This window comes from Sapajus apella, unplaced genomic scaffold, assembly GCF_009761245.1.
Source record: "Sapajus apella isolate SASKATOON/1434 unplaced genomic scaffold, GSC_monkey_1.0 scaffold30, whole genome shotgun sequence".
NCBI classification, from domain to species: domain Eukaryota; kingdom Metazoa; phylum Chordata; class Mammalia; order Primates; family Cebidae; genus Sapajus; species Sapajus apella.
This window is the reverse complement of record NW_022436970.1, coordinates 15,408,455-15,418,752: the sequence shown is the minus strand read 5'-3', so window position 1 is coordinate 15,418,752 and position 10,298 is coordinate 15,408,455.

Sequence of the window (10,298 nt, the reverse complement as noted above, 5' to 3'; positions counted from 1 at the left end):
ACCTGAAGTCTCTGCTCCATGCGTTCCAGCACAGAGCTCCTTAGCTCCCTGCTGTGGTGGAGTGGGCCCAGGTACAGCTTAGACCACTTGTCTGGAAGGTACAAGTGCTAAACCTTGGCAATGTCCGTATGGCCCTAACTCTGTAGGCACACAGAGTATACAAGGTGTACTAGATTTCTCCACGTAGATCTCAAAAGTTACCTCAGAGAACTTGAGGGCCCACAGAAAGAACTGCCACAGACATGCACAGCCACAGAGAGCCCCATCAGGGCAGTGCCCAGCAGAGCCACAGGGTTGGGCCACCTCTGAGACTCCGAAACTAGCACCGCCAGCACAGACGACTCCAGTCTGGGAGACCTATCGGCATGGAATTGCAACTTGTGAGAGCTGCTACTTGGGCGGCACCTAGCAAAACCATGTGGGTGGGGCTGCCCAGGGCCTGGGGGCCCAACCCTTGCCCCGGTATGTCTGGAGGGCAGAACATCAAATCAAAGAAATTATTCTGAAGGCTTAAGATTAATGTTGGTTTGCTTTGTTGGGTTTTGGACTTGGGACCAGTTACCCCTTTCTTCCTTCTTATTTCTTGCTTTTGGAATGAGAATGTCTGTCCTACGTCTGTCCCACCATTGTGTTTTGGAAACATGTAACTTGTTTGATTTCACAAGCTTACAAATGAAGAGGAAATTGCCTCAAAATAAATTGTTTATTGGCTGGGCATGGTGGCTCACACCTGTAATCCCAGCTACTGAGGAGGCTGAGGCAGGAGAATTGCTTGTACCCAGGAGGCAGAGGTTGCAGTGAGCCAAGATTGTGCCACTGCACTCCAGCCTGGTTGACAACAAGACTCCATCTCAAAAACAAAAACAAAAAAAGAATAAATTATGCATTGGGTGTCAACCATATCTGATTTAGACAAAATTTAGATGAGACTTTAGACTTTAGGTGCTAGAACAAGTTAAGACATTGAGGGCTTTTGTAATAAAATAAATGCATTTTATATGTGTGTCTGAGGACATGAATTTTGGGAAGCCAGGGGTGGAATGCTATGGGTTCAATATACGTGGTCTTCCAAAATTCATATGTTAGAACCGAATGTCCAATGTGATAGTATTAGGAAGTGAGGCCTTTTGAGAAGTGATGAAGGCATTAGGTCTTGTTCTTATGAATGGATTGCTGCTCTTATAAAAGAGGTTGAAGGGAGTGCCTGGTACATTTTTGGCTTCTGCCATGTGAGGACCCAGCAACAAGGTAGAGTTCTCGAAAGCAACACATGAGCCTCACCAGATACTGGATCTGCCAGTTCCTTGATTTTGGATTTTGCGGCCTCCAGAAATGTGAGAAATAAATTTCTGGGTTTGTATAAATTACGCGGTCTAAGGTATTTTGTTGGAGCAGTACAAATGAACAGAAACACTGAGCACAGGTGAGGGGCTCTGGCAGTGAGGGTGTGCTAGTTCGGATGGTGGCTTTGTTCTGAGCAGCCCCAGGCATCAAGAGTATGCCAAGCCTGTCAGTCCTCCAGGACAGGTGATGCAGAGCCAGTCCTCCAAGCAGCCCCGGAGAGTCTAGAAGGTTAGACACTTGCTGCAGCTCTGTCCCACCCCAGGGAGAACTCAGGATTTGGGAGTTCCCCTCTTGTTCTGTGCTGGACTGCAGAAAGTATGAGTGATGAGTGCATGCTAGTGTCAACTGTGTCCTTTGTTCTCCGTCGCTCCCGACCTAGGACCGTTTTTGTCATCTCTCAGATTCAGATAAGACAGAAATCAGTCCCTTGGGAAGTCCCTGAGGTCAGAACATGGGACATATAGTCAAGTCCTCTCCTTCCCTCTCCTGGGAGAAATTATGACCTGGGGTTTCCTCCCGATCATGTGGGAGGTGCCACGGAAAGGATTATGGAACGAGGGTGCCACCAATATTTCTACTGGCTTTGAGACAGCTGATTTCATGCTTGCTCAGGATACAGGACCCTCTCAACTGGACTCTGGAATTCTCAAAAGAAATTCATCCATGCGTAGTTATTGAATCTTGTGGGGGAGTGGGGAGGAAAGGAGGTCTGGGGCTCCTGTTCTGCCATCTCACTCCTATCACTCTGTTAGTAGTAGAATATTCAGTGAAGAAAAATATGTCTTAAATATGTATATACTCTTTTCATAGAGATGAAAACTAAAACAACAACAAAAGCAATTTCACCACACATAGGTACACGAAACTGTATAAAAAGGCAAATCAAGAGGGTGATCATACCTTTAGCAGAAGAACAGTGGACTATTTTGATGTGGGGAGAACACAAGTAAATGTAGGTTACACCAAGATCCTGGTTTTTGTTTAGGGTGACGGATTCATGGTACTTACTATGCTACTTTTGATAATCAAGTAATTAATTAAATAAAACAGATGCTGTACGAATCAGTGATGGAAGTATGCCCTCACTTAAGACTTGTGAGTGAACCATATCTGTATACCTGAAGACTGGAACAGAAAAAAAAAATACAACTCAGTAAAATTGTTCAGTTAGAAAATAACACCAATTTATAATCCAAAGTTTCTTCTAATTGCTGCCTAATCATGCCATGCATATTGAAATATGCATATGAGAATTAGAGGTGAATTTTGGTGAGCCGTTGTAACAATGGACAATTGAATTGCTGTGTAGGTGGGGTGAGTAGGAAGCCAGGGCCGTACGGGTTTGTAGGAAGGACTTGAAAAATCCGCCTTTCAAAAGTCTTAGGCCAGTAAGACTGAATAGCAATCTAACCTCCAACGACAGGTTGTCTGCCGAACGCCTTTTGTTCTGACCGTCTCAGCACCCTTTTGTATAAAACGTTCCTTCTCTGTCCTCCGGTAGTAATTCCAGTGGCTACAGGGGTGGCCCCATGACAGAAACGTGCTGATCATGTGCTCCATCCCCTTGTCTACAGGAGCTGCTCAGTCTCTAGGTGAGAATTAATATGTGTGCACTAAGAGTGGAAGTTTCTCTTTTCGTTTTGAAATGTGAACTGTAAAAGCAGTCACTTGTACTGTTTATTTCATTGATTTTGTAATTTTTTATTTCATTGATTTTGTAGAATCAATTCCTTCAGTTTACCTTTTCAAGTTATGTAATGGTGTAGTGATCGGTTTTTAAAAGTTCACATGCCACAGATTCACAGAATGAACTTTGATAATATATACTGAAAGGGCCTGCAAGTCTCTTCAGCATACTACTTGATTGAAGGCTGCCCAATTCCTTGTTCCAGTTATGTATGAATAGCATAGGAATAAAGTACTGTTTAATGCAGAACATGGAAAGAAACTGAGAAATAATTTGGTTGAATATGTATACCAAACCACTATGATGTACAATTTATCTGTATAACAAACCTGCACATGTTCCCCAATCTCACTTACTGAAACAATTGAATTATGGATAATTATTCTACAGCCTGATGAAAGTTACAGGTCTGTCTCCTGCCTACTCAGAGCTAAGTGCATAGATCAAGTCAATGCAGTTATTCAATTAAAAAGAAAATGACCACAGATCCGTTTTTATTTCATATTTAGAGAATTGTGGCTTCTAAGTACTCTGAAACAGTCTCAAATTTCCTTCCCTTGGCATGATATAGGTAAGACACTTCATATATTTGAATTTAATATATGTGTGTGTGTGTGTGTTTGTGTGTGTGTGTGTGTGTGTGTGTGTGTGTCTGTGTCTGTCTGTCTTGTACGCTTTAATATTATTCTGGCATTTTAGAATGGTTAAATTTCTATTACTTATCCTCCAGATCTTATTTACCACACCTGGTTGGTATTCTGTCTCAAAGAAGAACAATATTATTATTTATTGTTAGTTGTAGAATGATAGCAAAATTGAAAACTTTTCTGACAAGATCTGATGTTTCACTTTTACTTCCATTCAGCGTTAACTCGTTCTCACTTCTGAGAACCTGAACCCACTGTAAAGTCTGTCTTCTGACCTTTCAGGGAACCCTTAGAAATTTGAGGTTTATGATTTGGCTTGTGTTATATTTGGTTTAGCTTTACTGTAAATATTCTTCAGCTCTTTTTCCTCTATGTGCTTTCCCCAGGAAGTCACATTACCTCTTTTGACTTCAGTTATTACTTCTATTGTGAAGATTCCAGATTTACTTGGAAACAGTTGGCCTAATTCTTCACTGCTTTTTCCCACTGTCCATCTGACTCCTCCATGACTGACTTCTCAAGCCCTTTAGGTCTAAATAGCCCCCTCCCCCCAGAGGAATTGCAGTTTTCTTCACATGCCATGCAATAACTTTTAGAATCATCCAGGTGTTAACATTTTATTTTATCCTTGAAAGTACAATTTGCTCAAATTGACACAGCAGCAGTCAGACAACCACAGTTCTGACAAAGAGCCACAGCAGGAGGAATAGGGACTGTAACGGATCACTCAATGAAATTTGAAGGAATTTTTGCATCTTTTTGTCCACAGATATTTTAAAAGGAGTTATGTGAATTAAGGAACAATGGAGAGATAAATGATTGAGATGGAAAAAGAATAAAATATACTACTAGAAGTTCGTGTTTATCTCCTCTTCTGAAATGTTTCCAAATCTTAAATGGGCAACAGTTTTGCTCTCTAAAATCTGTTGATCTTATGAAAATTATAGCATAATTGAATATGCTTGGCAATGCGTAGCTCCTGGGACACTGTCAATAATGGTTCCTTCTTCCCTTTAAACCCCCACTTCCTCTTCAAAGATCTCAGATTATTAGACTCAGAAAATGAGTTTAACCTTATTCTATGGAAGTAAAAGGAACCTCAGTGTCCAATTGCATAATCAAATATAGGGTGCTATTAATACAATTGGAGCTCTCCAAAATAAAGATAAAATCTTATTACATAACCCACATATAAACAGTATCGGCTCTTATCTTTCACCTATTGATAATGCAAGAGAGAAGATTAACATCATTTCTAATTCCAAATGTACTTAAATAATGAGGCCAGATCCTCTAAATGCAGCATCTCCTCAATCAATCCACCAAACGACGATGAATGGATAAGAAAGAGATTTTCACCAGACTCCAGTCCAGGGTGCCTGAGACACTTGGCAGAGGCACCATTCATTGTTTGCCATGTGCATCACCGGGAGCCCATGATCCTTTGTTGTCTGCAGGGAATCACACCCTTCCAGCTATGGTACATTACTACAAAACCAAGTTGGGCTATTTTCAGGAGGGATCAAGAACATAGTGCATTGTGTGAGGACGCCATGGCCCAAACAAGAGGACTTTTGATGTTTGAGAAGAAGAGAGGTGACGTTTGGCTGAAGAAATTGTTCAGGAAAGAAATGGTCAGCATTTATATAGCCATAGTGATGTCAACACTGATGATCAATATTTTAAAAGTCACAATTAACATGTATTGGGAAGATGGGGAGAGGAGGAAGTGAATGTAGATGTGCGTAAAAGGAAACACCTCATCTATTGTGAATTGTTAATCAAATATTTTGTGAACAAAGTAAAACCTTCCCTGAGAGTATAAGATGAGGGTCAAACAGGTTTAGGAGAAAATGTCTTTTTTATTTCAAAACAACCAGGAAATCAGCATTTTGTCTTGCTCTCAGTTTGCATAAATTTTTCTTTTGTCTGTGAAAGAGAAATAGCATACTGAAGGAAGGCAAGCAATAATATGTAAAATAGATAAATCCATAAGTAACAGAATGAGCATATTATTTAGAAACATGACATAAGAAAAACAACCAAAAGATTTGATAGTGGTTGTTTCTATGGAGCAGCAACATAAGGTAGAGAGGTGCAGAATGGAGTGAGGTTCTGAAATGCCATTTTGGCTGCATCATTCTAGAAGGTTCTAGGGAATGAGTTTCAGCACAATCGTGGACAAAAAGTCTTTCAGCCCATGTACGTACAGAAGGTTTTATCTCCTGTGGGTAAGGTGGGAGGTATTGACGCCCCTCAGACAAGACCACAGGCACAACCAAGTTAGGCTTTTTGATGTTTGCAACAGCAATGGAGCCCACACACCCACACAGGATGGCAAAGAGTGGGGCAGCACCTGGCCTGGTTGTGAGGATTTAACTTGCATTAGTAGATGGTGGGGTGCTGAGGAGGTGAGGAATTTGTTCTGGATTGGGTGCTGGGTGAGAGGAGGTAGAGAAATAGAGTGAAGCTAAAGCTGCAGCTGGAACAGAAGCAGCTGTCACTCGGGTTATCTGGGAGAGGGCGGTGTTTGGTGACGGCTATAGCACAGGGACTTTGTTTTTGTCTGTGTCCACAAAGGATTACACTGTGGTCTTGTATTTTCCCCATGCTGGATTGCAATCAGCATTTTCTCCAAGGAGCCCTGGCTGGTTTAGTAGGAGACAGCATCTAGAAACTAAGTTATGGGAAGTAGATAGGTTTGGGTGTTGCCACTGGGCTGTTGTTACGTCTAGGCTTTTTTAGTGAGCAGAGCCAGAACTAGAAATACATTTTTTAAATTCCTAAGTTTCCACCAGTAACTCTAGTTTCAGTCCAGAACTCAGAGTTCTTCTCCCTTTTCCGTTCCATGTTTGTATGTCTCTTACCCATAGCGAGAGCCCTGGTTCCCTATAACAGTAGAGTCAGCGTATCTACTCATTTCCTCTGTCATATGCAACTTGAACAGTACACTTTCAGAATTACTACCTGAGTGCTACTACCAAGGACAAGCAGATGCAACATTAGTACTGTGATGGTTAATACTGAGTGCCAACTTGATTAGATTAAAGGATGCAAAGGATTGATCCTGGGGGTGTCTGTGAGGGTGTTGCCAGAGGAGGTTAACATTTGAGTCTGGGGGCTGGGGAAGGCAGACAGACCCACCCATAATCCTGGTGGGCACAATCTAATCAGCTGCCATTGAATATAAAGCAGGCAGAAAAATGGGAAAAGGTGAGACTGGCTTAGCCTCCCAGCCTGTGTCTTTCTCCTGTGCTGGATGCTTCTTGCCTCAAACATCAGACTCCAAGTTCTTCAGTCTTTGAAACTCAGACTGGCTCTTCTTGCTTCTCAGTCTTATGGACAGTCTATTGTGGGACCTTGTGATCATGTAAGTTAATACTTAATAAACTCATATGTGTTTATATATATATATCTATAAATATATACACATATGATATATATACATATATATACATTTGATATATATATACACATGTATGATATATATATATATATATATATATATGTATGCATATATATATATAGATCCTATTAATTCTGTCCCTCTAGGGAACCCTGACTAATACAGATTTTGGTACCAGGAGTGGTTCTAGAGAAACAGAATATTAAGGATGAATTCTTTTGTTGGTTTTGGGGTTTCTAGAGTTGGCTGTTTAATATAATTAGATCCCACAATGCTAAGGACTCTACTTCTAATAGTGTGGAGAACACTGATAGTCCTTGGTGTGATAGTCCTTGGTGTGAACTGCTTAGAATTTTATGCAAAATAAATGCATTTGACACTCCTGCTTCACTGCTCGTGAGAGGCAAGGAGTTTAGTAACTCTGTACCTATTATCTTTGACCATATGTGGAGAACCAAGGAACATAATGAAGCTGGTTGATTGCTCCTAAGTTCAGTGGACAAAGTGATAAAAGAAAATGATAAACTCAGGGATTCTGTTTCCTGGCTTCAGAAGCGAATACTGAGCCTCAAAACTGCTAAGATTGCCCTGAGTGAGAGTCTTATCTCCTGCAGAGAAAGAGCTGAAATTGTGGTAACCAACACAAACTCTTATCATGTGAGTGGCTGACCTGCAGCAAAAGGTACCTGCACAGCCTCACCAAGTGTCTGCTGTTAAAGTGAAGGCATTGATTGGAAAAGAATGAGACCCTGCAACTTGGAATGCGGACGTGTGGGAGCATTGTCTCTGGTTTTACCATGTTCCCCATGATCCTGAAGCAGCTTGATTGATAGAATGGCGGAATGGCCTTTTGAAGTCACAATTACAATGCCAACTAGGGGACAATACCTTGCAGGGCTGGGGAGAAGTTTCTCCAGAAGGCTGTGCATGCTCTGAATCGGCATCCAATGTATGGTTCTGTTTCTCCCATAGCCAGGATTCATGGGTCCAGGAATCAAGGGCTAGAAGTGGAAGTGGCACCACTCACCATCACCCGTAGTGATCCACTAGCAGAATTTTTGCTTCCCGTTCCCACAACATTACGTTTTGCTGCCTAGAGGTCTTAGTTCCAGAGGAAGAAATGCTGCCACCAGGAGACACAACAAAGATTCCTTTAAACTGGAAGTTAAGATTGTCACCTGGACACTTTAGGCTTCTCCTACCTTTAAGTCAACAGGCTAAGAAGGAAGTTAGTGTTGGCCGTGGCGATTGACCCGGACTAGCAAGATGAAGTCAGTCTACTCCACAACAAAGGTAAGGAGGAGTATGCATGGAATACAGGAGGTCCATTAGGGGCGCCTCTTAATGTTACCATGCCATGTGATTAACGTCAGTGGTAAACTACAACAGCCCAATCCAGGCAGGACTACAAATGGTCCAGACTTCTCAGGAGGTTGGATCACTCCACCAAGGAAAAAACCATGACCTGCTGAGGTGCTTGCTGAAGGCAAAGGGAATACAGAATGGGTAGAAGAAGGTACTCATCAGTACCAGCTATGACCACATGGCCAGTTGCAGAAATGAGGACTGAAACTGTTGTATTTCCTCCTCCTTTTATTAAAAACATGTTTGAGCATGTATACACTTGTACTAAGAAAACATCTTCATTTTATTTCCGTTTTCCTTTATCATGTAACATAAGATTTATTGACTTCATATCAGCATTTAAGTATCATTAACTTTATGTAATAGTATTTAGGCTGGGGATTGGTGTGTTTCTGGTTGTATGAAGGATAGTTATGTTGGACATAATATGACATTATTGTCTTTATTTGAAGATTATGTGTGATCTCAGGAGATGTGTATGGTTTCAAGTTGAGAAGGGGTGGACTTGGTGTGGTTAATACTGAGTGTCAACTTGATTGGATTGAAGGATGCAAAGTATTGATACTGGGTGTGTCTGTGAGTGTGTTGCCAAAGGAGATTAACATTTCAGTCAGTGGGCTGGGGAAGGCAGATCCACCCTTAATCTGGCAGGCACAATCTAATCAGCTTCCAGTGAATGTAAAGCAGGCAGAAAAACATGAAAAGGCGAGACTGGCCTAGCCTCCCAGCGTACATCTTTCTCCCTTGCTGTGTTATGTGTATGTACCATAGTTGATCCGACCAGTTTCCCAGGGATGGGTATTAAGTCATTTGTAATATTTTGATATTACAAATAATACCACAATTATTTTTAAAAAGACCCATTTCTATGTTGGTTTGTATTTGTGGAGGTGTGTATTCAGAGCAGATTCCTAGAAGTGGAGTTGCTGGGTCACAGCGTAAATGCATAAGTAGTTTGTTAGGTCTTTCCAAATTCTTTTGTTGGAGCGTTGCCTTGTGCTCCTGCCCTGGGAGTCTGTGAGAGGCCTTTCTCCCAGTAGCAGCTCTAGGAGCCGCTGTGGTGCTCTGGCCCATGTTCTCTCAGCCTACCTGAGTTCACCTGCTGCTGCAATAGACAGTTCCCACCTCTTACTAATATAAGAGGATGTCTGCCGACCTGAAATAATTGAAAGAATCAGAATCTAGTTTTAAAGAGTTGATTCAAGAGCTTCTCCTTTCATCGTGAGGGAAAAGTAGAACTAGGCCCACATGGAAGGCCTGTTTCCATGCAAAGCACACAGGTTGAAGGAGAATGGTTTGAGGAACAAAGTGAAATTCTCTGTTCTGAATGTGACTGGCGTGTGTAATCTTGGAGCTCATAAAGATCCATTGTGGACAAATTGCGAAGGGCATCCTATGCCATTTGCAAGACACAAACTCAAATGAGAGATTCTGCTGCTATGTGGGACATGTGTTCTGTATCACTGGTCTGGATGAAATGCTTTGAATTATATGCATTGTTATCACTCTGAAATTGACTTCAGCAATTACTGCATCTGCCTAAAAATCAAGCACACTGACATACTTTTAATTCTTACTTACTTGCATTCAGGACCCATTGTATTCAATAAACATTTATTGAAGAATTTGCATTTTCATGAATTGTGCTACCTTAGAAGTTATGTAAGATTTGACTGCTGCACTTATTAATCCAGACAATTATTCATTTATTTTTCTTACTTAAAGGTTCTTATCTGATTGTAAAAATAATATATTTTCATATTAAATTTGTAAAATATAAATAAATTCATGAATAAAAAATACAAAGATTACTTTCAATCCATCAACCCAGATGGAGCCACTATTTACA